At 27.1% G+C, this 7913-nt stretch overlaps 1 long non-coding RNA gene across 1 annotated transcript; it reads left to right on the top strand.

The window, feature by feature from the left end:
* Nucleotides 1-2622: 2622 nt before the first annotated feature.
* Nucleotides 2623-3276, top strand: LOC114371719. Its single transcript, XR_003658072.1, has 2 exons — nucleotides 2623-2994; nucleotides 3103-3276. It is a non-coding gene; the product is annotated as an uncharacterized LOC114371719 (long non-coding RNA).
* Nucleotides 3277-7913: the final 4637 nt, after the last annotated feature.

The following is a 7913-nucleotide window of genomic DNA, read 5'->3' as shown; positions in this document are numbered from 1 at the left end:
TGTGGGAAAATCAAATCCTCACATTCTCTTTCTTCCTTTTACCATCTAATCAATGTTATAACTTCCTAAGTTTTTTATAAGAGTATTTAATAGGGTAATTAGTATTTAAAATTTGTCATAAAAAACATTTAAAATACCATTATTTTGTGTGAGAAGTGAGTTTTTCTACTTGAGATGTAAAGGACTCTCTTTTTCTAGCATTATCAGGACAATTAACTAAAATTTAATAGAAAATATAGGTTTTGGTAAGTTCCATTTCTCAATATATTTTAACAAATCAGCTTGAGTGTTAGAAAGAGACTCTTAAGAAAGTCCCATTAGCATTCCTTTTACACAAAATTATGACACATGTAAACTTATTTATACTACCTTAAATTGTATTTTTTTAGAAGTTAAGGGGATGTTTAGTTTGATTGTTTTCTGTTTTCATTTTCATTGAAAATATATAATGGTGATGAAAATGCGTTTGATTAGATTTTTGAAAATATTTTCAGTGAAAATATTTTCCCAAACCAACCAAAAATTGGAAACAATAAAATCTCATTTTCAGTGCTTTCAGTTGAAACCAAAAAGCTTATTTTGGGTAAAATGAAAATGAGATGGCAAAGAATGTAATTTTAAACAAATCTAAAAATAAATTTCCTTTTGAAAACGTATTTTTAGTGTTTTTATTTCTTGAAAGTAGAAAATAAGAAATCAAACCAAACATGTTTTCAGAATTATAATCTTTTGAAAATGAAAATAATTTTCAGAAAATGAAAACAGGAAATGAAAATAAAACATGAAAATGCAAACCAAACACACCCTAATTTTTCTATCCAACAATGGTTTTAAATATGTTGACAACCATAATACTATTTTTTAAAATTAAAAAAAATTAAAATTTGATAAAAAAAAAAGAATTTTATAAGAGTATTAAAACAACTATCACTCCAAATAATGACATATGTAAAGTTTTTCATTGATGGTACCTTAAGTTGTATTTTCTATAGACATGTGTTTTTCTAAACTAGACATATGTTATTAATGTAATATTTATATACAAGAGGTTTAGTTTAATTAGTTGAATAAAGTAAATTGCTAGTGTTCAATTCCTACGATACAAAAATATAATATTAATACAGATACATATATTAAAAAAAGAATTTTCCAATAATATATATATATATATATATATATATATATATATTATGTAGAATTTAATGCAGTATTTGATGTAATTCCCTTCTATGGTAAATATAAGAAAAAAATACATGTTATGTTAACTAAGAAAATAATTGAATTAACTTTAATTTAAAAAGTATGTTTTTAATTTATCTTTCATTAAAATTTAGTATTAAGGATATGAAATAATAATTTAAACTAGAATCCCACTGAAAGATATTTTAGAGATAATAGTATTAAATAAGGTATAATTAATTATAATTTTGTTATATTTGAGACTAAGTTTCTTATATTTACTACTAAAGGAAATTATATATATATATATATATATATATATATATAATTTAGTATTTGACATACAATATATATTTAATGCACCATTTAACTTAGTATTAAAAAAATTATTTTATATTTAATATAGTATTTTTTTAGTATTTAATGTAGCATTTGATTTATAATATTTCTTACAAATTATAAATATTTAAAATTAATAACATTATTAAAAATTATATTTGTGAAATATAATATATTTAATAAGTGTGCTATAAAATTCTGATACCTATCGATTCGAAGAAAAAATAATAATTAATAAGCTTTCTTTTGTGTATAAATGAAAACGTGGTAGGATGGATAGTTTCATGTGGATAAATATTTATCTCACGCCCATCTGGCCAAGTATAAGAAAAAGTTGATATCTAAATAATATCTATTTATAAAGATAAAATAAAATATAAAGAAATCATGACGTAAAAAAATATAAAAAATCATTACCTATTTTTAAAAGTAATTAAAAAATAAATTAAATATGCATCTATTTAAACAAAAATATGTCTTGCAGAAAAATAGTTTAAGTTTTCAAATTCATTTAAATAGTAAATATAAAAAATATTTAAGTTTGCAAAACGTTCTTGGTTGAAAAATATAAAAATGGTAATTCATTATTTTCTTACTATAAATTATTTTTAGAAAAATAGTTAAGTTTTCAAATTCATTTAAAAGTACAATTGTTACTATTTTTTAATTTTTTTTTGAATCAATCACACTTATTACTTTTTTAATAAATGCATACTTTAATTTATATTATTTTTGGTAATATACAATTTTTATAATACATGTATATGTGGTGGGCGATAAGAGACGAGACAAATTGAAAATTTAATGTGAAAGAGGAGAGAGAGATTGAAAATTTAATGTCAATGAAAGATGAGAGATGAGAGAGTTTTTAAAAAATTTAATGTCAATGAAAGATGAGAGATGAGAGAGTTTTTAAAGAAAGAGATATGATTTTTAAAATTAAATAGTAAACTATTATAATATCCTTAAATTAAAGTCATTAACATTCACCTTCAAATAATTATAAAAAAATTTGGTCCCCACTTTGATACAATCCTGGATTCCTGGGCATCAATATCTTCATCGTTCCTAATTTTGTACCTATAAATAAATGTTTCCCTCTTGAAATATCACAACAAGAATTTAACATCTTAGAAAATTTTGAAATAAATTTGTAGATTTAGAGAAGACTTATGGCAAAGAATGAGATGAAAATTATCGGAGTTGTGATTATGACTATGATTCTGTTTGGTTTCTCACAAGCTAATTATAATCCTTCATTTGAGAAAATTGGACTAAATCATGTGTCTGATGGAATCGTTTGTCGACTTAGATGCGAGAATAAATGTAAAAAATTCCTAATAATTCCGCCCGGACTCATTTTCTATCTGATATGTTATCATACATGTTATGCAAATTGCCATGACATGCCCATTGATGCCGCTCATGATTGTATCACTAGTTGTGGCTTGACCAAGCCGGTTGACTTCAACAATGGTACTCATTCTCTCACAACATTGGTATCTTTTTAAGATTTTTTAATTATTCTTTATAATTTACTCAATTCTATTCTTACATGTTTTTGTTAATTCACTTATGTGTCAGATGCTCCTGGTCTTGCAACCGACGGGGTGAATTCTTGTTTAGTAAAGTGTTACAAGAAGTAATATTTTAATACAAAAATATTCTAGAACATGTTGTTATGAGAAATAATGCTGATTTATCATTGCAATAAACAAATCTTAATCAATGAGACATATTTAGTTTTTATCTTTTGTTGTATATCTTTTGTCAAATTATTTTTCTTCATTTTTCTTAGCTTTCTTTCGTATATTAGTGAATACACTTGCAAATAATATTAATGATGACACTAATAAATTATTAGACACAAGGGGAAACATGTGTGAAGAAATATTGATGATCACCATATGAAAAGCTCGAGAAATTATTTTATGAGCTTAATGACACATTCCACAAAATAAATCTAACCGATTTTTTTTCTTTATGTATGAAAAAGAAATTATGTGTGTGTAACAAATTGAAAAATCCATCATCCTACTTTTAGTAAGTTTAATTTATATATGACAACTTTTAGGAAGTACCACCTTCATAAGTAGTCCACCATACACAACAATTTAGAATCCTAGAATTTTGAGATTCATATGAGGTGCACAAATATATGATAGACCTTATTAAAACATTTCCTTATTCATCATTGGTGTCATTTTCCGCCATACCCTGTAGTTAGAGGCGATTTTTGGTGCGACACGACTTTTTTCCTTGTTATTTATTGCTCCACAACAATGACTAATGACCACTACTTAAAACATCCTTTCATTCCCTCCAACGCTGCCTCTAATGAATGTTGCTTCTAACATCCCCTCCTTCCCTTTCCTCCCTTTGACAACTGCTTCGACTTCCCCTTCTCCTTTGATGAGGATCCTAAAAGTGTCCAAATACAGAAACTTATGATCAGGAGTAAGACCAAACAGTCAGTGGATATTGTCTAACAAATGGTATCAGACATACTTAACAAGACCTAAGTGGAGAAGGACGAATGCCCAAAGAGAGAGGTACTACCAACAATATTAATTGTTCCTGAAGGTCTAGACTAATTTGAAGATCATGCCAAATAAATAAGTTTTGTTATATTTCTATTTTTCGTTGTCATTTTGGCCCAAACTAATTTGAAGGCCCATGTCTATTTTTATTTTTTTTTTATTCAGATACATTGTATGTATGGATTTCATTTTCAATAAAGGCACTTTTGGCATTTGATAAAATTTTGTGAGAACTTGTCTCTGGGTTCTTTGCTATACCAATCTCAAATTTATCAAGATAATCCTTGTGACGTCTATCCTGACATATCTTTCCTCTTTGGAAGTGGCGTCATCCAAACTCTGTGACCTGTATCAAGCGATCGGCTCCTAGTAAAGATCACATCATCCTTCCTCCTCTAAAGTTGCCTCCAATATCCCTCTCCTCCGAGTGGCATTGCTCACACTATCTTTCCTTGAGTTCATTTTGTTCTACATCTCATGTGCATCGTTGGTGTTGTCGAAGACTATGTTGCACATGCATTGCTCGATCTCAGTAAGATTGATAAACAATAATAGTTAATGGAGCATTTAATGTAGCATTTGGTATACTCCCTCAATTCCAATTTATAGGACCCAAGATTAAAATAATATTGGTTCTTTTTTTGTAAGACTCAAACTATAATGTATCTTGCATTTATTATTTTAGACTAAAATACCCCTACTTAAAGATATATAGAAAGAGGGAGGAAGAAAAGATATATTGACAATCAATTAGAAGAGAGATAAGAGTATTAATGACAAAAATATTTTTTTGGAAAAAGATAAATTTAAAACAAAATTATTTTTTAAGTAAAAAAAGACAATTAATTCTATAAAGTAACTTAACTATTTTTCATAATCTTTGTGAAATAGATAACTGAGTCTTATAAATAGGAATGAATAAAATATTATGTATATTTAATGTAGTAATTGATATATGTAATGTACTATTAGACACATAATATATTTTTAATGCAACATTTATTGTATTAATTATAAAAACATTTTATTTTTAATATATTTATTATAGTATTTAATGTAGTATTATACATATAATGCATTATTTATCGTAATAATTATAAAAAAATCATTTTATTTTAATATAGTATTTATTATATTATTTAATACAATTTTTTTATTTGTAAGAGTCCAAGATAATGTCAGAGGATTTAAAATAATTCACAATAGTGTTAAACCAACTTATCTAGATCCTCTTAACATGTAGCATTTGATAGATTTATAATATTTATTACACATTATATATATAAATTTAATAGTATTATTGAACATTATATTTACAAAATACAATATATTTAACAAGCGTGTTGTAAATCCTTGTTACCTGTCGATTCCTACGAATAATAAATATTAACAATCATTCTTTTGTGCTTGAATGAAAGTATGACAGGATGGGTATTTATGTAATATTTTTCTACCAGGAAACACACGAAATCACAAATGCATGTTTAGAAGTTAAAATCCTCGTAGGCTTTTTTAAACATCAGAGATAAAAAAATATCAAAATGGATAGATTTTAAAAAAATTATGTAACAAAAAAGTTAAAGTGATGTTTAAATGAGACTTTGATAGGCCCATGAATTAAAATAGGGCCAGAAAAAAGGAAAGGCCCAAGAGAGAAAAGAAGATACCAGATAAATTCATAGATTTTGTGTTAAAAAGAAATTAAAGGAGAGTTTTCTATAGGTTTAATTTGTTTTGTGTTCTTTTTATTCCGTTGGTTGTGATCTCTAATAATATGATTGATTTTGGAAAACAGTGAGAGATTAGGAAATACCAGGAGAGTACCGAGCTTTTGATCAGGAAGCTCCCTTGTCAGTGGTTACGTGCGATTTCCAGCGGCCCAGGAGATTAATAATTGAGCACAAAGCATATTGCAAAAACTGATTAATCATGTTCCATTTTTAATAAAGCATATTCACCTGATAACTGTCAACGTACAACAACAAACCAACTACTGAATTATCCAAGAAAATGTAATATGAACCCAGAAAGAATAAAGAGATCACTTGCGATACAAATAAACATGAGTTTTTAAACTAATTTTTCTATTTGAAATATCAGAAATCATCATCAGGAATTTATAGTAAACATGATATTCTAATACTGCCTCATTATCATAGTAATAATATTGCACAAATCCCTTTTTTGGTAGCGATTCATTAGTCTCAATATTCATTCCCAGTGAAAATGAAAATAATAATAATAGTAATAATAATAACAAGGTAGCTACACCTTAGCAATTGATAATGCAAGGATGATTGAGGCCACGAAAGAAGCAATCCATAATTGTTTCACATCAAAAGAAGCTGGCAAAATGGTACTTTCTGTTGATAACTTTGTCAACATTGTATTGGTGTAATGTAAAAAAAATGAGGGGAAAAAACGTGGTATGATGTGTGGACTGCTTTTCCAGAAGCACTATGACTCAAGTCTTTTTTATAAGTTTTTTTAAGACTCAACAAGGTGATACAATAGATTTATTGAAACACTATTTACAAAAAAATAAAAAGTATAAAATTCAGCTCTACACTTTACCTCTCTGAGTTCTCAAGCTTCCATCTAGGGGGAGGAGTCCAATAAGGGTCTTGTACCTCTGCTTCCTTTTTGATATCAACAAGATTAGCACTCAAAAGTGAAAACATATATGGAAAGTAAGGAAGAAGGAAATGAAGTAAAAAAAGGAAATACAACAATTTCCTAATTTTTCATTACTAGCTCTTAATTCAGCTTGTTGGGCTGTGTACTATTATATTGTTATTCAAACAGAATTTAGTAACAACATACTAATAAGTAATAATAAGCTTAAACATAAATGACTGATTTTATAAAACATAAACCCAGATTAAAATAATGGATTACCACCATATTGTCTTTATAAAACATAAACCAAAGAGATCAGCAAGTTAAATAAAAAGAGGAAACTAAACAAATATACCTTGATCATACTAACACCAAATCCAATATTAACTAAAAGATAAGGAAACAAATCATTAGTGTCAATTTGAACAAACTCTTTCTGGCCCTCCATGTGTGTAAAAGCTTCATGACGAATTGCCAACTAAGAAGTGGTACAACATCTAATTAGCAATTAGCAATGATTAATATAAGTCAACAAGAATGAATTAATGGCATAGTCACATGCTCCAAAGTATAGATCTTGTTTATTTTAACAGAGAAGAGCTAAAATAGATCTCAGTCAGATCTAGGTTACCAGCAAGAAACATATAATGCAAGAACGAAACAAAAAAAATTGACTTGTAAGCTATGGCTATATAAAAATTATGTGGAAAATTAAACTTTAGTCATATTTTAATAAATTGCAGTTTGGTTTATATAGCATCATTACCCCATGAGATTAGAAATAGGGATTCCGAAACAATCATCAATCTTCCTTGTTCAATGTTTACGCATTACCAATACTCCATGAAAACTATTTTTTTTTTGTATCACCACCCATATCAACAACAAGTGAAGCATTGCAATCCTTAAGAATAGTATTAGGACTTGCTTTTATAGAAAATAATAAGGACTTGGAATGATCTAGGATGAGGTATGAAGTTGGCAGCAACCTGTTTGACAAATTTTAATAATTAATTCCTTACTATATCTCATGTTTTAAAATCAAATTTGTGATTAACTAATTCGGATACAAATTGTAACTTGTAAGTACAATAGTTCAAAGTTAATTTCACATAATTATCAAACGGACATCCCTACATTATCTTGCTGAAGATTAGAGTCAGAAAAACATGTAGACATGCAGTACTGGTAATTGAAAAAAAAAAAGGCAGGTTCTCCAAGCCATGTTGTCAAAAA

Source organism: Glycine soja, chromosome 2, assembly GCF_004193775.1.
Source record: "Glycine soja cultivar W05 chromosome 2, ASM419377v2, whole genome shotgun sequence".
Taxonomy (NCBI): domain Eukaryota; kingdom Viridiplantae; phylum Streptophyta; class Magnoliopsida; order Fabales; family Fabaceae; genus Glycine; species Glycine soja.
The sequence above is the reverse complement of the archived record's forward strand: the minus strand, read 5'-3'. Positions and strand labels throughout refer to the sequence as shown.